The sequence below is a fragment of the Panicum virgatum genome, chromosome 5K (genome assembly GCF_016808335.1).
Source record: "Panicum virgatum strain AP13 chromosome 5K, P.virgatum_v5, whole genome shotgun sequence".
Classification (NCBI taxonomy): domain Eukaryota; kingdom Viridiplantae; phylum Streptophyta; class Magnoliopsida; order Poales; family Poaceae; genus Panicum; species Panicum virgatum.
The window spans coordinates 27,452,996-27,473,754 of NC_053140.1; the positions used below are offsets into that span (position 1 = coordinate 27,452,996).

Consider the following 20,759-nt stretch of genomic DNA (forward strand, 5'->3'; position numbering starts at 1 on the left):
CAAATCTGAAGTTATGCATTCATTCTCATTAGCCACCATCAGAGACCATTTTGATCAAACTTAGCCAAACACTTGGGTTTTCTTATCAAGGAGTTATAAGCATGAATTTTTACTACAAATGCACTCCCTCCATCCAAAATTATTAGTTGTTTTCTTCTAGATATATAGATTTTGTTATGCATCTGGACATAACATATATCTAAATATTTAGCAAAAACTATGCAGATAAAAATGCAAAACAACTAATAACTTGGGACTGAGGGAGTAGAATGAAGTCCCTTCAACGTGATTTATTATTTTCGGGGCTCATTTAGGTCCTCAATTTTGAAATAATACATCAACACAGAACAGAGGATGGCAATAAACAATGGGGACTCAGGAATAACCAATCCAATTTACAAACATTAATGCCAAGTAGCTCTACAAGACCACAACCCATTCCAACAAATTCTGGACATCAGGATTCCAATGTACTAGCAAGCACCTACAGCCAAAGTTTTTTTTTTCGTACCGCTGGTTGAGTACAGTTGCAAACATACGACATCAGCCATGGACTTCATCTTTGGGCTGGGCAGCTGGTTTTCTCAGATTGTTGTACATGTCAAGGCAAAAGTAAGAAAAATCAGCCGTGTTCCTGAAGAGCTCTGGCAGGTGTGTCCGGAGGTTTGCAAGTGATTTCTCTCTCACCTGCCTGGCGTGCCTAAGGTGGTGTCCTTCCTCCTCACTCAGCCTAATCTCTAATTACTCGATGGCACGTTTCCTGTCCTCAACAGGATCTACGTTTTGAACTTCAGCTGCTTCAGGGTTCACATCCTCACCTAAGGCTGCCCGTCTTTCCATGTACTTTTGATGCCAGTCCTCAAACTGTGCCCTCTTTCGGCTCAGATCCCTGCGAGTTTCATCACATCTCCTCCTTAGGTTTACTTCCTCCTCCTGAAGGTGCACGATGTTGCTTATGACTTCAGCAAAGGTTTTGATGGCAGTTTTTGCAAGCTCAATTGGAAGCCTTTCGAGTTCATCATGCCAGGCATGCAGCAGGTTCTTGATAGGTGGATCTACCAGCCTTGGAGGGGATGAGACCTTCTCCTTTATGTTGCTCTCGATAGGGATGAGATTAAGCTTCAGCCATGCATTGAGTGCTCTGATGTACGCTTTCTGATTGTCCATCAATTTCTCAAACTGCATGTGCCACTCCTTAACAATGTCCCGTAGCTCGCAAGTCTGGTTGTAATGCAAGTCAGTTCTCTCTCTTGGAACAGGAGGAATCTCGAAACCTCTGATACCTGAAATGATCATGAACTGATTTCTGTGATGACGGTGCATAGCACTCCACATTTTGGCCATTCTGCAATAGGTAAATATGGGGAAATGGTAAGAAAAAAGTTCCAAACGTTGCAAGTAGTCTAGAACAGCAACCAATTATAGAGCACACTTTGTCTCAATAAGATTAATCTTTACAAAAGATGCAGAGCCATTTTATTGTTTACTGTGGCCATAACAAGGATCATAAATTTACTAGTTTGTGATCATCTGCTGGTTAAAAGCATAATACTAAAGTCTAAAGAGAAGCATCTGCTTTTTTATAGGATTACAAATTTTCTATCCGCAGACACCAATAATACACATAAATATGGAATACAAACTTTCTGGGTAAGCAGAAATTTTTATCATACCATACAAACCAAAGAAATCAAATGGATGACTAGTATGCTTGAAATATTCAAACACTTAATAGAAAGAAAACCCTGTTGAGTAGTGACCAATTTGCACATGACAAACATAAAAACAGTCAGAGTTCAAAATATGACTGGCTATCTATCCCACCACTTGCTGCAAAAGAATACTCACCCATCAACAAGCTCCACTAACTTTGGGAATAGCTGTCTATCCCGAAGCCGATTTATTTCTGAAACCGTTGAATCCATGGACTGCATATCTACGATGTACCTTGTGTGTAAGTGGCTAACAGCAGCTTTTGTCTTCTCCAGGGTTTCAAGTTTAACACCCCGTTTCTTTTGCTTCTGCAATAGTCACCTTCTGATAATTGATTTTCATAAGTTCCCCAGCCTAATTTGACATATCCAGAAATGGCAAAGCAGAAAACACAGGGTCGTTATTAATTGAAGAAACAATAATACTAATAAGCATTGAAAATGAGCCATAGCTAAACAAAAAGCCTAAACTTTGTATTAGCTAGTTTGATTTACACTCTGCTTAACTTGCCAGATGACTTCTCACTTGGTATGTACCCTTTTAGCAATAGGATTTCAAGTAATTGCAATTTAAATAATAATTGCCAGCAACCCAGCAATCACTAGCTCATTTTCTTGGGAAATCACAGACTGTGATGCCTTGTTAGCAATACTTGAATAATTCAAAATATGAGTTGCAACAAGTATATTACAGTAACAGCTAGTTTATGTTACAGAAGTTCAAGGTTTGGCTAATAGTAGGGATGTAACTGCACAGGTGTTTTCATTATTGGCGACCATTGACTAGATAAATATTTTAAATTATGAGAGTGAAATGAATAAATCCAAAACAAATAAAAGTGCTCCAACGTACTGTATTTACATGTAAAACAAAAGAGGCCAGACACATACAATTCCGAAAGCAATAGCACCAGAACTCATCTTCACAAATTATTTGCACATATATTACCTTCACTTCATCATACAGTTTTTTCTCCCAAGCAAGCATTCTATCTAGAACCGCAGCATGAGTATCAAATCTATCATCGATCTCGAAATTATCATTCAGGTCATCATGGTCGGGTAAATTCTTGAAGGAGCGGTTCCATGTGATAACATGCATAATTTTTGTAGAGTGGTCAATATGACCTGAAAACATCAAGAAAAAAATTTTAGGACAGCGCAAAATCAACATGACATTGTACATGCATTAGAAAGAAAGTTAAATGGCAATTCATAACAAGAAAACTAAAGCTCAGTTAAAAATGGAGGGCAACAAAGGGGGGAAAGGAAGCTACATGTACTGTAGGAGAGAATAATGAATGTATTCCTCCAAACCCTAGAAAGGTGGGATATATAGTTCCTATACATGGGCCTCTATACAATGGGCTCACATATACACCAACACCCTCCCGCAGTCTGAACTATCGGCACAGCGGTTTTCAAGACTGGACAACAAGAAAGCCAACACCCCCTCGTAGTCTGAACTACCGTCGCAGCGGTGTTCAAGATTGGACAAGAAGAAAATACAAAGGGCAAATACACCCCCCCCCCACAGCCACAACTAGCTACCTGCTACGTTGAGGCTGTAGCGAAACCCCGAGAAGGTCGAGGAAGGTAGTCCCTTGGTGAAGATATCGGCAAACTGTGAGGTAGTCGGGACATGGAGTACCCGAACATCGCCGACGGCGACTCTGTCGCGCACGAAGTGCAAGTCGATCTCCACGTGCTTCGTCCGCTGATGCTGAACGGGGTTCATAGAGGTACACGGCGCTGACGTTGTCGCAGTAGACGAGCGGGCTCTTGGCGAGCGGGCTGTGGAGCTCCGCCAAGAGCTGTCGGAGCCAGGACGCCTCCGCCACGCCGTTAGCGACAGCCCGGTACTCCGCCTCAGCACTGGAGCGGGAGAACCGGCTGCCGCTTGGACGACCAGGAGGCCAGGTTGCCGCCCAGGAAGACGGCGTAGCCGGAAGTAGAGCAACGAGTGTCCGGGCAGCCAGCCCAATCAGTGTCGGTGTAGACCACCAGCTCAGAGGTGGGAGAGCAGTGAAGAACCAAGCCGAAGCCAATGGTGCCATGGACATAGCGGAGGAGACGCTTCAGTGCAGCAAGGTGAGACTCCCGGGGATCATGCATGTGAAGACATACCTGCTGAACGGCATAGGTGAGATCCGGCCGGGTGAAGGTCAGGTACTGCAAGGCACCGGCAAGACTCCGGTAGGCAATAGGATCAGCCACGAGATCACCCAGATCAGCAGACAGCTTCGCCTGAGTATCGGCAGGAGTGGAGCATGGCTTGTAATCAGTCATCCCAGCCCGCTCAAGAGTGTCAAGTGCATACTGCCGCTGGTGAAAGAACAGGCCAGACTGGCGAGTCTCAATAGTAACGACCAAGAAGTGGTGGAGCTGACAAAGATCCTTCATAGCAAACTCCTGCTGCAGAGAGGAGATGACGCGCTCAAGTAACTGTTGACTGGAGGCAGTGAGCACAATATCATCAACATAGAGCAGTAGGTAGGCAGTCTCATCCCCACGGCGGTAGATGAACAGAGAAGTGTCAGCCTTGGCCTCGGTGAATCCCAAAGTAAGCAAGAACGTGGCGAACCGAGAATACCAAGCCCGAGGAGCCTGCTTTAGACCATAGAGGAACTTGTTGAGCCGGCAGACCATATCAAGACGACTCGAGTCCACAAATCCCGCTGGCTGAGAGCAGTACACTGTCTCTGACAGAGTGCCGTGAATAAAGGCATTCTTCACATCCAGTTGGTGCATAGGCCAGGAGCGAGAGAGTGCGAGCGAGAGGACTGTGCGCACCGCAGCGGGCTTCACCACTGGACTGAAGGTCTCATCGTAGTCCACACCAGGCCGCTGGGTGAAACCCCGGAGAATCCAACGAGCCTTGTAGCGCTCCAATGTGCCATCAGCCTGACGCTTGTGCGTCCAGATCCACTTGCCGGTAACCACATTGCAACCAGACAGACGCGGCACGAGGTCCCACGTCTGGTTGGCAAGGAGAGCCGCGTACTCCTCTTCCATTGCGCGACGCCAGTGAGGATCCGCCAGGGCGTCGCGGACAGAGGAGGGTACCGGAGAGACCCGCGGCTCGCCCTCTGTGGCGGAGAGAGTCGCGGCCTGAGACGCCATCCGCTGAGTCACCATGAGATGGATATGCCGAGGATCCCGATGGATGACTGATGGGTGGTACACCGCCGGCTCGACTCGAGAGCGAGTCGGCAGAGGCGGCGGCGGCGACGGCTCCGGTGTAGAAGGCGGCAGCGACGGCTCCGGTGTAGGCGCCGCAGGAGCCTCTGGAGCCGGAGGCGGCGCCGGTGTCGGCGCCGAACGACGCCGGTACACCTGCACCGACTGAGCGTACCGCGGCGGTGCCGGAGTCGGAGCCGAATGACGCCGGTACACCTGCACCGGCTAAGCGTACCGCGCAGGTGCAGGGGAAGGCATCGGGGACGCATGTGGCGCAGCAGGAGACACCGGGTCCGCGCGCGACATGACCGGAGGTCCGGGGACCGCGCGTGGTGCGACCGCGGGCACCGGGGCCACGCGTGGCACAGCAGGGCTCACCGGAAGCGGCGCCGGTGTGCCGGGAAAACCTGCAGGGAAAGGACAGATAGGAAAAGGTGGCTGAATCACCGGGTCAATCGAAAACAGAGACTCTAGCTCGGGGTTAGGAGAAGGTGTGGAGGTGGAGTAGGGGAAATCCGACTCGTTAAACACAACGTGTCGGGAGATCAGGACGCGGCGAGAGGTGAGGTCAAAGCATCGGTACCCCTTATGGTCAGGGGAGTAACCAAGGAGCACACACCGAGTCGAGCGGGGCGCCAGCTTGTGAGGAGCAGTGGCGGAGCTGTTAGGATAACACGCACACCCGAAGACCCGAAGGTGGTCGTAGCGAGGAGGGGTACCGAAGAGAGCGTGGTGTGGAGTGGGAGCAGGAGAAGCAGTGGACGGAAGGCGGTTAAGTAAGTAGGTGGCAGTGTGGAGGCTCTCAGCCCAGAAGCGCGGGGGCAGAGAGGCCTGAATCAGAAGGGTGCGCACGACGTCGTTCGTCGTGCGAATCATCCGCTCAGCCTTGCCGTTCTGGGGAGAGGTATACGGACAAGACATACGCAGCTGAACACCCCGAGAGGAAGAAAGAACGGGAGGTGGAGTTGTCGAACTTACGCCCGTTGTCACACTGGACGGCCTTAATGGTGAGGACGAACTGAGTGGACACCCAGGCGAAGAAGTGGAGGAGGGTGGGAAAGGTCTCAGACTTGGCGCGCAAAGAAAAAGTCCAAGAGTAGTGCGAGAAATCATCGACCACCACCAGATAGTACTTATAGCCAGAAAGGCTGAGAACAGGAGAGGTCCACAGGTCACAGGGAACAAGATCAAAGGCATGTGCAGCATGCGAAGAAGAAAAAAAGAACCGAACATGACGACCGAGCTAGCACGCATGGCAGAGGGGCTCAGCAGGAGGCCTAGTACCAGGAACATCGGTACTACGACTGAGTTGAGCCAGAACGTCGCGACCAGGGCGACCAAGACGGCGATGCCAGGTGGTGGAAGACGGCGTCGCGGCAAAAACGGCAGACCAAGACGGCCAGGGCGAAGAAGAAGGTGAGAGTGGTGCAGCGGAAGAAGGAAGCCGAAGGGTGTAAAGGAGCCCCGTGCTGTCACACCGGAGTAGCGGATGCCGGGAGGCCGAATCCTTTACAGTGATGCCAGAAGAATCAAACTCGATGGAACAAGAATTGTCAGCTGTAAACTGACGAATGGAAAGAAGGTTATGAACCATCTGAGAAGCAACAAGAACATTGGGAAGACGAAAAAAACCAGGAGTAGAACCCACGACGGTGACAGGAAGACGGTCACCAACCATGATGGAAGAAGGACAAGAGGGGTGTGGGGGTCGGACAGAAGAGAGGATACCGGCATGTGGGGTGGTGTGGATGGAGGCACCCGAGTCGGCGATCCACTCGGTGCTGACCGACGGCATCAGCCCCATGGCGCTGAAGAACTGCGCCAGTGCAGCCTGGTCCCACCCCCAGGCCAGGTCGGCTGCTGGCTGGGTGGAGCAGGCGGGGTCCAGAACGGCGCAAACAGGGGAGCAGCAGCGGCGAGCGACGCCCTCGACCCTGAAACGAGGCTGCACTGAAACGCCCTCGACGGGGCTAAGGACGAGGCCCCCGACCCTGAAACGACCACATCGGGATGCGCCCTGGCCCCCCTGGCCATGGGGCGCTGAAGGATGGCCAGGGCGTACCTCCAGGGCCAGGAGCCGGAGTCGGGTCCGGAGTGCCCCGAGCACCACCACCACGTCCCCTCCGCCGCCGACGCCCTCGGCCTCACCCACCCCCGGTCTGGCCGGTGAGAAGAGCACCAAGGACGGGGTCGGGCGGGTCGATCCAGAGTCCAGATCCAGAGGGCGGAGCCTAGTGGGAGGACGAAGCGCCGTGCTCGGCGAATGGGACGACGGGTGGGACAAGGAAGTAGGGTTTCTCCGCGGCGACCCGACGAGTGAGAGCGGCGGCCGCGGAGCGCTCGCATTCCCAAGCGAGGGCAGCCGCGCGGGCTCGCTCCTAAGCCGCCGCAGCCTCGGACTTGGCGGCGAGGAGGGCCGCGGCAAGAGCCGTGTCGGCCGTAGCAGCTCCGGCGGCGATCGGCTGCACGCAGAAGGCGGCGGCGGCGAACGACGCGTCCGCGGGGGGCATACCGAACGCAGGCACGGGCGCCGCGGGCGCGGGCATCGCGGGCAGAGGCACCGCGGGCGCAGCCATGGGCGCGGGAAGAGGCGCAGCGGGCGCGGCCATGGGTGGGGTGGCCGCAGCGCCGCGGGCGACAGCGGCGGCGGCCAGGGTGGCCGCGAGGCGGGCGGCGGCGGCAGTGGTCGCCTAGCCAGCACTGGCAGTAGCAGCAGGGCTCGCGCCGGCCGCTGGCGGGCGGGCGTTGCGCGCGCAGGGGGCGGCGCTCGTGGCCCCAGCATCCAGCGCGGGCTCCAGGGCGCGCCAGGGGCCGGCGGCGAGCGGGGCGACACCCGAGGCGCGCCTGGGGCCGGCAGCCGGAGCAGATCCGGCGGCGCGCGCGGCCCCGGCATCCAGCGCGGACTCTAGGGCACGCCAGGGGTCGGCAGCGGGCGGGGCGCGCCAGGGGCCGGCGGCCGGAGCAGATCCAGTGGCGCCCGCGGCGGCGATCGCGAGCAGGGGAGCAGCGGGAGGGGCCGGCGGCCGGAGCAGATCCAGTGGCGCCCGCGGCGGCGATCGCGAGCAGGGGAGCAGCGGGAGGGGCGACGGTGGCGCCGTGGGGCGGCCACACGCGGCCAGGTAGAGCCGTCGCGGCGTCGCTCAATGCCGGCTGCAACAAGGCGCCGCCGGCCGCGCAAGGCACAGGGGCGGCACCAAGGGGGGCGGCAGGGGCGGCGCGCGGCCAGGCAGGGGCCGGGATCAGCAGCGCACGGAGCAGAGGATGCAGGGGCGGATACGGCAGCGGGGGTCGCGGGGCCAGCCGCGCCCGCACCAGCGCGGGCGGCAGGGGCAGCAGCGGCGCCCTAGGGGGCGGATCCCGCGCCGGCGCCGGCCTGGTCCGCGCCGGCGGCGGCGGCCAGTGCGAAGGGCGGCCGCGCAGAGCCCGCGTCGGCAGCACAGAGGGAGGTGTCGCCCTGGTTCCAGGCGAGAGCAAAGGAAGGGGGAGGGAAGAAGGAGAGGGAAGGGAGGGAGGAGAGGGGCAGCACCGGCGACCGGCCGGCCATGGTGCCGGCGGCGGCGGCAGCTAGAGGAAGAGAAGTAGAGAGGAAGAGCTAGCTGATATCATGTAGGAGAGAATAATGGATGTATTCCTCTAAACCCTAAAAGGGTGGGATATATAGTTCCTATACATAAGCCTCTAGATGGGCCTCTATACAAGGGCTCACATATACACCAACATGTACATCTTTAAAGTGCATATTGAGATCAAATTTACATGATGTACTATGTTCTTGAACATGTTCCCTTCGTATGCTTCAGACAGCTGAGTCTTAATTGTACAGATAATGGCAGCTGTCGCATAAGGTTTCTAAAATCTGTATGATGTGGCAGTATTTAAAATCTAACTTGGTAGCACAAAAGGCAAGTAAAAGTCGGAAAATGCAAATATATACTCCCTCCGTCCCAAAAAACAAATCATCCTAGAAATTTTAGGACAAATTAACAAGAAGGTAAAATGACCATGTTTACCCCTATTTATTACACATATTTGGCACTAATTGATTCTTGCATGCACATGCATTTTCTAAATAGGATAGGATGACTTGTTTTTGGGACGGAGGGAGTAGTTTACATTTTTTTACAGTACATCTCTGTAGAAATAAATGACATCTTAGCAAGAAGATGCATATAATTTGCTCATCTAATTAACAAACTTACCGATTTCTAATCAGAGGTGTCGATGGCACCAGCCAGAGATGGAATGGGGCATTGTACCAGCAAGAAGCATTTGCCATTTTATAACATTAATAATGTGGTTCGACACAATGCTTAGGCAAAAAGACCAAGGGTTGACTACCACTAGTCCATCCACTACCCGATCTGGGCTTTCTAACATTTTACCACAGTTATTGTGGGTATATATATTGTTGGTTCATAATGAAAAGTAACATATATATTGTCACGGGAATATATGTTGAAAGCAAAAAAAAAAACCAGGGAAAAGCCTTCAGTGATATTATTGTAATCAAACAGTCCATGTTATCTAGTCATCCGACTAATCGCGATTAGTCGGGCTTATCGGTCCGGTGACCCCGATAAGGGACACCGAGTAGGTCTGGGCGACTAGTTTTCTAGTCGTCCAACTAGTCGTCGACTAGTCGCGATTAGTCACACGATCAGGTTGGAAAACGATCAGACTTGAGATTGTTTTGTGGGCTGTTTGAGTTGTGGGCCTCGGCCGGCGATGGGCTGGCAAGGTGGCCCATTAGGTTTTTGGTGCCTGAGGCTGAGAGTCAGGAATATGAACTATGGGACAGGAATACAGAGTTCTGGACAGTTCACAAATCATCTCTCACAAATAAGTGAAAAATTGACCATTATTGTTGCCTTCATACTTGCTTTTTATTAAGTAATATGTAGTACATATATCATATCGGTCCTGGGACACATAGGATGACTAGGCAGACGACTAGGACCGACTAAGCTCGACTAATCGGCCTGATCGACGACTAATCGCGACTAGTCGTCTGATCGGTCCCATGGCGACTAGGTTCGACTAGACGATTTGAAAACATGGCAAACAGTACTAATGACTAAGTTACAAGCAAAATAACCAACCTCTACTTATAGTTCCCTTATTACGTTGTGCAATGAACTAATTATGAACCTTGCAGCATACACTCTACTGTTGGTGTATATGTGAGCCCATATATAGAGGCTCATCTAGAGGCCCATGTATAGCTACTATATTACCCACCCTTCTAGGGTTTGGAGGAATAGACACAATTATTCTCTCCACATGGTATCATTTGCCTAGGGTTCACTCTCTTCTCTCTCCAGCCGCCGGCGCCTCCCCCCTCTCCTCCTTCCCTCCCATTCCCTCCTCCTCTGCTGCAGCCGCCGCCCCTGCGCCGAGCGCGTGGCTTGCTTCCGGTCCCGTCGGGCCGGTCGCCGCGTCCTCTGCTGGCGCCGCCGCGGCCTGGCGCGCCCCGGCCACCGCGCTGGTCGCCATTGAGCCGGCGTCGAGGGCCGCTGCGGGTGCTGCCGCCGCGGGGGCCGCCGCGGGCGCCCAGCTGCAACTCGTCCTGGACGCCCCGCAGCTGCAGCCGCCCGGGCAGGGCCCGCCGCCGCCACCCTGCAGCGCGACCCGGCTGCTGCCGCCGCCGGTGCTGTAGCGGGCGCAGGAGCCGATCCCGCCACCCAGCAGGCCCTGCTGCAGGCGCCAGTGCCCGATCCCGCCGCCGCCGCTGCGGCCCACTGCGCCGCCGTCGCCGCGGGCAAGCAGCTGCTTTCCGACGCTCCGCTTCCCGAAGCTCCCGCGTGGCCCAGGCTCGGGATGCCCCCCGCGGATGCGCCGCTCGCCGCCGCCGCACTCTGTGGCCAGCAGGCCACCGCCGCTCTCGCCATGGCCCTCCTCGCCGCCAAGTCGGAGGCTTCGGCGGCCCAGGAGCGGGTTCGCGTGGCTGCCCTCGCTTGGGAGCGCGAGCGCGCCACAGCCGATGCTCTCGCCCTCCGGGTCCCCGAGGCGGAGCACTACTTCCGTGTCTCCTCCGGCCAGCTGCCCGTCGTCCCCGAGCACGGCGCCTCCTCTTCCCATCAGGCCCCGCCCCCTGGATCTGGACCTCAGCACGATCCGATCGACCCCATGGTCGCCCAGCTCCACCTGCAGGCCGCCGGCGTTCAGAACATCAGGGCCCTGGTCACCGTCCTCCTCGACCCCACGTCCTCCTACGGAGGCTGGCGAGACCAGGTTCTGCTCGCCCTCCGCCTCTACGCCCTCGACGACCACGTCCTCCTCAACACGCCGATCGAGGCGCGGGACGTGGTGTGGCTGCGCCTCGACAATGTCGCCATGTCCTGGATCTTCGGGGCCATCTCCCTAGATCTTTAGGACATCGTCAGGACTCGCGGAAGCACCGCGCGACAGGCCTGGTTAGCGCTCGAGGGGCAGTTCCTCGGCAACGCCGAGTTCCGTGCTCTCCAGCTTGACGCCACCTTCCGCACGTTCGAGCAGGGGGACCACTCCGTTGGTGAGTTCTGCCAGCGGATGAAGGGCATGGCCGATGCTCTTCACGACCTCGGGTGTCCGGTGTCCGATCGGGTCTTGGTGCTCAATGTCCTGCGGGGTCTGAGTAGCACCTATGACCACCTGAAGACATGGATCACCTGCCAGAGGCCCTTTCCCTCCTTCCTGTAGGTCTGGGACGACCTCGTTCTCGAGGAGATCATAAGGGGTCTCGCGCCCGGATCGTCCTCGTCCTCGTCCACCCCCACCGCGCTCGTTGCTGCTCCACCGGCTTCCTCCGCCGCTCTTGCCACCTCCCTCCTTGGTGCTGCTCCCACCAGGCAGATCGGAGGTGGGGGCCGTGGACGTCGTCCGCGGGGGGGACGGGGTGGTGGTGGCACTGTTGGCCATGCTTCTGGGGGTCCTAGTGCCGGTGGCGGTGATGGTGGGGGCCGTCGGGGCGCACCGGATCCGGCTCCCGCCCTTGCCCCTGCCCCTGGAGGTACGCCCCGGCCATCCTTCAGCAACCCATGGTCAGGGCGCATCTCAATGTGGCCGTTCCAGGGTCCGGAAGGGGGGCCTCGTCCTCAGCTCCAGCCGGCGGCCATGTTCACCGGTGCTGCTCCCCTGTTCGCGCCGTCCTGGACCCCGCCCGCTCTGCGCCGCCAGCAGCCGACCTGGCCTAGGGGGTGGGACCAGGCCGCTCTGGCGCAGTCCTTCAGCACCATGGGGCTGACGCCGCCGGTCAGCACCGAGTGGATCGCCGACTCGGGTGCCTCCTTCCACACCACCCCAGATGCCGGTATCCTCTCTTCTGTCCGACCCCCACACCACCCCAGATGCCGGTATCCTCTCTTCTGTCCGACCCCCACACCTTTCTTGTCCTTCTTCCATCATGGTTGGCGATGGGTCTTGCATGCCTGTCACCGCCGTGGGTTCTGCTCCTGGCTCTTTTCGTCTTCCTAATATTCTTGTTGCTCCTCAGATGGTTCACAACCTTCTTTCCATTCGCCAGTTTACTGCCGACAATTCCTGTTCCATCGAATTTGACTCTTCTGGTCTTACTGTGAAGGATTCAGCTTCCCGGCGTCCGTTCCTCCAATGTGACAGCTCGGGGCCCCTTTACACCCTTCGTCTTCCTGCTTTCGCTGCTCCGCCCTCGACTTCTTCGTCTGCTGCTTTTGCCGTGACGCCGTCTTCCACCACCTGGCACCGCCGGCTTGGTCACCCTGGCCACGACGTTTTGGCTCAGCTTAGTCGTAGTACCTATGTTCCATGTACTAGGGCTCCTGCTGAGCACCTCTGTCATGCGTGCCAGTTAGGTCATCATGTTAGACTTTCTTTTTCTTCTTCTTCGTATGCTGCGCAAGAATTTGATCTTGTTCACTGTGACCTGTGGACATCTCCTGTACTCAGCATGTCTGGCTATAAATACTATCTGGTGGTGGTTAATGATTTCTCTCATTACTCTTGGACTTTTCCTTTGCGCGCAGTCTGAGACCTTCCCCACCCTCCTCCACTTCTTTGTCTGGGTGTCCACTCAGTTCGGCCTCACCATTAAGGCCGTCCAATGTGACAACGGGCGTGAGTTTGATAACTCCACCTCCCGTTCCTTCTTCCTCTCTCGGGGTGTTCAGCTGTGTATGTCTTGTCCATATACCTCTCCCCAGAACGGCAAGGCTGAGCGGATGATTCGCACGACGAACGACGTCATGCGCACTCTTCTGATCCAGACCTCTCTGCCTCCCAGTTTCTGGGCTGAGAGCCTTCACACCGCCACCTACTTGCTTAACCGTCTTCTGTCCACTGCTTCTCATGCTCCCACTCCACACCACGCTCTTTTCGGTACCCCTCCTCGCTACGATCACCTTCGGGTCTTCGGGTGTGCATGTTACCCTAACATCTCCGCCACCGCTTCTCACAAGCTGGCGCCCCGCTCGACTCGTTGTGTGTTCCTTGGTTACTCCCCTGACCACAAGGGGTACCGATGCTTTGACCTCACCTCTCGCTGCGTCCTGATCTCCCGACACGTCGTCTTTGACGAGTCGGATTTCCCCTACTCCACCTCCTCCACACCTTCTCCTGACCCCGAATTGGAGTCCCTGTTTTCGACTGACGCGGAGGTTCAGCCACCTTTACCTATCTTTCCTTTCCCTGCAGATTTTTCCGGTACACTGGCGCCGCTTCCGGTGATCCCTGCTGCGCCGAGAGCGGCCCCGGTGCCCGCGGTCGCGCCACGCGCGGCCCCCGGACCTCCTGTCGTGCCGCGGGCGGACCCGGTGTCCCCTGCTGCGCCACAAGTGGCCCCGGTGCCTCCCCCTGCACCTGCGCGGTACGCTCAGCCGGTGCAGGTGTACCGGCATCGTTCGGCGCTGGCAGCTCGGCACTGGCGCCGCCTCCAGCTCCGGAGGCTCCTGCGGCACCCACACCAGAGTCGTCGCCGCCGCCATCTACACCGTAGCCACCACTGCCGACTCGCTCTCGAGTCGAGCCGGCGGTGTACCACCCGCCAGTCATCCATCGGGATCCTCGGCACATCCATCCCATAATGACTCGGTGGATGGCGTCTCAGGCCGCTACTCTCTCCGCCACCGAGGGAGAGCCGCGGGACTCTCCGGTACCCTCCTCTGTCCACGACGCCTTGGCGGATCCTCACTGGCGTCGCGCGATGGAAGAGGAGTACGCAGCTCTTCTTGCCAACCAGACGTGGGACCTCGAGCCGCGTCCGTCTGGTTGCAGTGTGGTCACTGGCAAGTGGATCTGGACGCATAAGCGTCGGGCTGATGGCACACTGGAGCACTACAAGGCTCGCTGGGTTCTCCGGGGGTTCACCAAGCGACCTGGTGTGGACTATGATGAGACCTTCAGTCCAGTGGTGAAGCCTGCTACTGTGCGCACGGTCCTCTCGTTTGCGCTCTCGCTCTTGGCCTGTGCACCAGCTGGATGTGAAGAATGTGTTTCTTCATGATACTCTGTCAGAGACAGTCTACTGCTCTCAGCCAGCGAGATTTGTGGACTCCAGTCGTCCGGACATGGTCTGCCGGCTCAACAAGTCCCTCTATAGTCTGAAGCAGGCTCCTCGCGCTTGTTATTCTCGGTTCGCCACGTTCTTGCTGACATTGGGGTTCACCGAGGCCAAGTCTGACACGTCTCTCCTCATCTACCGCCGTGGGGATGAGACTGCCTATCTGCTGCTCTATGTCGATGACATTGTGCTCACAGCCTCCAGTCAGCAGTTGCTTCAGCGCGTCATCTCCTCTCAGCAGCAGGAATTTGCTATGAAGGATCTTGGTCAGCTCCACCACTTCTTGGGCGTCACTGTTGAGCCTCGCCCGTCTGGCCTTCTCCTTCACCAGCGGCAGTACGCACTCGATATTCTGGAGCGGGCTGGGATGACCGATTGCAAGCCCTGCTCCACTCCTGTCGACACTCAGGCGAAACTATCTACTGATCTAGGTGATCCTGTGGCTGATCCTACTGCCTACCGGAGTCTGGCCGGTGCCTTGCAGTACCTCACCTTCACCAGGCCGGACCTCACCTACGCTGTTCAGCAGGTCTGTCTCCATATGCATGAAGCATCTCCTCCGCTACGTCCGTGGCACTGTGGACCCCGGCTTGGTTCTTCACCGCTCGTCCTCTGCTGAGCTGGTTGTCTACACCGACGCTGACTGGGCTGGCTGTCCGGACACTCGCTGCTCCACTTCCGGCTACGCCGTCTTCCTGGGCGGCAACCTGGTCTCCTGGTCGTCTAAGCGGCAGCCGGTTGTCTCCCGCTCCAGTGCCGAGGCGGAGTACCGTGCTGTCGCTAACGGCGTGGCAGAGGCGTCCTGGCTACGACAGCTCTTGGCGGAGCTCCACAGCTCGCTCGCCAAGAGCACGCTCGTCTACTTGTATCTCTCCACCAACCCCGTTCAACATCAGCGGACGAAGCATGTGTAGATCGACTTGCACTTCGTGCGCGACAGGGTCGCCATCGGCGATGTTCGGGTACTCCATGTCCCGACCACCTCCCAGTTTGCCGACATCTTCACCAAGGGACTACCCTCCTCGACCTTCTCGGAGTTTCGCTCCAACCTCAACGTAGCCGGTGGCTAGTTGTGGCTGCGGGGGGTATTTGCCCTGCGTGTACTTTCTCGTTGTCCAGTCTTGAACACCACTGCGCTGGTCGTTCAGACTGCGGGGGGGTGTTGGCTTTCTTGTTGTCCAGTCTTGGACACCGCTGTGCCGGTAGTTCAGACTACGGGGGGGGGGTGTTGGTGTATATGTGAGCCCATGTATAGAGGCCCATGTATAGCTACTATATTGCCCACCCTTCTAGGGTTTGGAGGAATAGACACAATTATTCTCTCCACATCTACAAAACAAACGAAGGCTTTTTACCCAAACCAAAAGTTAGCGGTAGAGTACCCGTATGATATAAAAAACACCTTTAAAACAAAATATAGCAAATATAAATGGAACATGAGAACATCGCCCCAACATGTAAACATGGTATAAGAGCAAAATATTAGGCTCAAACAGAGTGTTGCCACTTCAAATAAGTAAATGTGTCTAAACAATTTTAAACCATTAATTCAAATTGAATTGGTACCACCATAGCTCTCTGATACAGAGAATTTTAGTTCACTAATTATTTCACCTTACAGCCACTAGACTTCAAAAACATTTTATACAGTGTTGCACACTATGCAAGCAAGTGGATTACATCACAAAATCTTTAGACAAATTTTGTATTCATAAAACGCAATAAAGCTTTAAGTAAAAGTAATCAGCTTGGACAAAAGATGTAGATGATATTATTGGTGAACTTGCACTAAAATGACGTATTCTATGGTTTATATAAACAAGACCAAATACAATGAAAGTTTCAAGGTGCTGCAGCTAAAAAAATCAAGGGCTGATTGGATATACGGCATTACAATTGTCGCGCTTTGGATATACGCCATTACTATTGGCGATATCGGAAGCATACCATATAATTTCATAGATGTTCGAGATATGCCATTACTTACCGCTTCAATACATTTATAAAAAAATTGACCAAATTACCATGTCTTCTTCCTTCCTCCACTTCCTCATTCTCTCTCATATTCATCTGCAGGGCTGCTTCTGCTGCCCAACCGAGGCCAAGGACGAGGGCTGACAGCTTCCTCTGCGCTGTCGACGACCTGCGCTGCCTCGCGCTGCCGTCACCCGCGGCCGTTGGGAGTCTGCACCATGTCTCACCATCCTCTGGTCCTTTGCCTTGGCGGGGGCGGGGGAGGGGGAGGGAAGATCCAGCGCCCTGCAGTCCGCAAAATGGGCGCGTGTAGCATGCTGGAGCTCCGGGCTAGCAATAATATTGGTGTGTGGGGCCGCGGGCTGACTGTATCGACAACCTGCTGGCGGCTGGATCTGCTGCATCACAAAGCTCCCAAATTGTTGCACCAATCACAGGGCTCCCAGCAGAATTGGACAGCAAGAAGAAACGAACCGCTAGACTCCAATCGAACAGAAATTGGCATGCGAGGCGCTTGCATGCGGGAGCCCAGTCCAAGGACGGTTGTCGCAGAGAACGGGTCAGTCTACGAGCAGCTCCATGCAAAGGAGGCAGAGGCAACGGCCGCTGCCGGCGGAAAACAAGACATCCCTGCTGGCGTCATGGTGATGGTACGAGGGCTCGCCTGTGCCAGCCTTGTCCCTGGAATCCGCCGTGAAGCTTGCGTGTGCGGCCGCTAAGGCGTTGAACATCAACTAGCATGCGGCACAGCGGCCAAGCAATCAACAGAGAGAAGGGAGGAAGAAGAAGGATAATTTGGTCAAGAAATTTTTATAAATGTATCTAAGGGTGTAGTGGTATATCTTGAACATCTACGAACTTGTAGTGGTATGTTTCCTATATTGCAAATAGTAAGGGCGTATCTCCAAAGTGTAACAATTGTAATCGCATATATCCAATTAACCCAAAAATTAAAAGGGCCCTAGTCATGTCTAATTCACATAGAAAAAGAATAAATATTCAATCAAAGTGTCAAATATGATATAGCCCATGATAGTGACACAAGCTAAAGGGAACAATTCTAGTCTCCGCAGTTTGCTATTACAAAATGATGTGGACACCCAGGCATAAATTACATGATCAATCTATATAAGGAAACATTAACACACTATATTTCCTGAACCAGTGGCTGTGAAGCATCAAATAACCAAAGAACAGGAAACAAATTGAGCTGCAAAACTTACCTCGGCTGTCAGCATGGTTGGAATGGTAATGCATTCTGGTGGCCTCTAGCTTTTTTGACACATCATGTGCACTCTCTGAAGCTCTAAGGAACTGATCATCAAGCTGAGAAACAATCTGTAGCAAGCTGGAAGATCCTGATGCAACCATCATCTTTCCCTTCCGAGTTTCAACCGCACCCATTGACGAGGCATGCTGGTAGTGTACAGTCGGCGGTGGGCCAGGTGCCTTGGGTGGCTTCCTAACAATAGGTTTTGATGGAGGTAGGTTAGCCACCATCTCCTCAATTGCTTTCTCCTTCTCTGCAGCTGTCTGTGGTGGCCTTTCCTCGGCAGCAGCTGGCTCACTAACAGCTGGTTTTGCCACAGGCGGCTTCACCTCAGCCACTGGCTCCTTGTCACGCCTTTCCATCCAAGTATCAGCTGCAGGATGCTCCAGGGTGGGCGGTGGTGTGGGAGTTGGACCAAAAAAGTAATCCCAGGTAGCCATTTGTGACTCCGGCACTGGAGGCGGTGGGGTTGTGGTGGCAGGCGTTGGTGGGGTTTGGTTCAGCCGTGGTGGTGGAGGCGGTGTCACTGGAGAAGATCCCACACTATCCATTACAATCCGCTTCAGTGGCTGTCCGTGCACCATACCATCCACGCTAACATCGTCATGCTCATGGTGATCATCCTCATCGTCGTCGCCATCATCATCATCATCACTGTCATCTTCCTCATCATCGTCACTATCCGACCTGATATGCCCATCATCATCCTGCTCATCCTCATCCTCCTCTCGGATAGGAGCATCAGCGGGAGGGCAGTTCTTGGGGGCCGCCCTCTGGTCCCGGCATAGGGATGTTGGGGGTGGAGGAGGACCGTTGGAGGCTGGAATGGGAGAAGTCGGGAAATGGCGGCGGTGGCGGGGAGGGCGCTGTGATGACGGATGTGGTGGAGGGGCCAGGCGGCGCGGAGACGGATGCCGCCGCGGCGGCGGCGGCGGCGGGGTGGTGGGAATAGGAGGCTACCAGGCTATGGTCGGGCGCCTCGCCGTGGGCGAAGTCGGATAGCGCGCCGCCGGTGCTCTTGAGGCGGACGGTGTAACCAGTGTGGGCGGCGGCGAAGGCGTTCCGGGCTACCACGGCGTCCGCCATCAGCCTCTTCCGGTCCCGGCACCGGCACACAGCCTCCTCCTGGTCGATCTTGGACTGCCCGCACCCCATCGAGGCGGCCGGCAGCGACTCGACGGGGTTCTTGCGATTCTTGGGGTGGGATTCCTGGTGCTAGGGCTTGATGCGGCGGCGGCGCTGTCGGGTGGGGAGAGTGTGGTGAGGACCGGTGGGCGGTGGCGGTGGATGCACGGTGGGTGCCGTACAGACTGAGGTGGGGAGTGGGGAAAGCAAATAGGAGCGGTTCATTGGTTCTGTTTGTGGTGGCTTATATTGGTTTCAGTTTTTTCAAGCAAAATCGAGATACTGGAATATATGGCCCTGTTCGGATGCCGTGAAAAGGGCTGGCTGGGCTGGAATCGGCTGGTATTCCCTATTCAATCTGGATACGGCGCTGGTTGGCTGGTGTCAGCATGATCCAGTGATGCGGGAAGGAAGCTAGGCTGAAGAGCTGACAGCCGCGTTCAGCTGTTCGGCTGCCGACCGGCTGGACCAGCGCTTCCAGCCCAGCCAGAGCTTATTAGCTCATCCGAACGGGCTGTATAAAGTTATTTTGTAGGTAAAGACCCTTCTACTTTATATAGTCGTGCTAAAATAAATTAGGATAAATTATAAGCTAATTTGTTTTTTTGGCTTCGCTAGTGAAGGTGAAGCCGTGCCAAACAGTCTCGATTTATACTATTCTATATTTGCTTTATTTAGTTCTTCCGGTAATTACCAATTAAAAAATGCTACAAGTCTTTAAAAATGCTAAAAGTCTTTAGTAAATACTACAGGTCATTTAAAAGTTTTGTGAGTCTTATAATAAGGTTGACCGATAAAAGGAGATAGGATGAATTCTTACTGTTCATCGATGTGATGGATATCACTCTTTTTTTCTTTAGGCAATTGTGATAGATATCACTCTTGAAACTTAACCAAAGCAGAAGAGATTTAATCGATGTGTATAACAGAAACATCGAGTTTAATTTATAAGAAAAAGTACATATAAGTTGTAAAAATGAGTGTATTGTCTATTTATAGAGATTTGCTCCTTGTCAAGTGATTGATATTCTGCTTTTCCGTCAGTCAGGGTCCAAACGTGTTGGATCGAAGACGGATGGGTTACATCGCCCCCTGTGTGAATCATTTTTTCGGGTCCGCTTTTGCTGAGCTTTGTGCCCAAATACATGTTAACGGATCTAGACTCTGTGAGCAAATGGGTAACCCGCTTGTGCCTGTGTGCGAGATGTTCTCGGTGAGCGAGGGGTCCGACTGGGTTCTTTCAAGCCACCCCATTTTAACCCTTTCGTCTTCCTTTTCATTGCCCAGCGTGGGGTAGGAACTGAAAATGCAATGGTAATTCTGACGATTTGGGGATCCCGTCGTCGAATCAGCGACCACTCACGGCAAATCGATGACCTCTTCGTTGCCCTTGTGCTACCCGTTGTTTTGAGAGGTTTAGGTCTCTCTGTAGATTAACCATATATGATTTTTCTATGGTTTTGTTATCCTTTCGTTCAGTTTCCGTGATGGATTTGGGTTATGTTTGATTTGTGCGCGAGGAGATCAACTGATCATGTCTGCATCCGCTGCTGTCTTCGATTTGTGCAGCATGTGTGTTGTTCAATGTTTCGATTTGGGTGTGTGCGCAGTTGGGGGAGGGGGATTAGTTTAGTTCTCGAATTGATGATTGTCAATCTGTTGGTTTAAGACCTCGATTCTTTTGATCAGGTAGTGGTAATGACCGATTTAGGGGCTTGACAATTTTGGGGCATCAGGTATAGTGGTAGTGCATGATTCGATTCATCCTCAGGTAGTGCTCGTTTTAATAGGGATGTTGTAGGGGCATTTGTTTCCTTCTTGTTGCTCCCATGGCGTCGGGGACTCGTCATCTTCAGTAGATATCAATGTGTGTCCACGATCTCTTTAGTTTGATTTGCTTCAAGCTTGTCAAGTCCTTTAGTACAAGTTCATTGTTGTGAAGGCAGTAAGTGGCTTTGTATGAACTAAACTTATCCTCTCTAGGGTA

At 54.3% G+C, this 20,759-nt stretch overlaps 1 pseudogene; it reads right to left on the bottom strand.

Moving 5' to 3' along the window:
- Window positions 1-265: 265 nt before the first annotated feature.
- On the bottom strand, window positions 266-18,992 carry LOC120707020 (annotated as a pseudogene).
- Window positions 18,993-20,759: the final 1,767 nt, after the last annotated feature.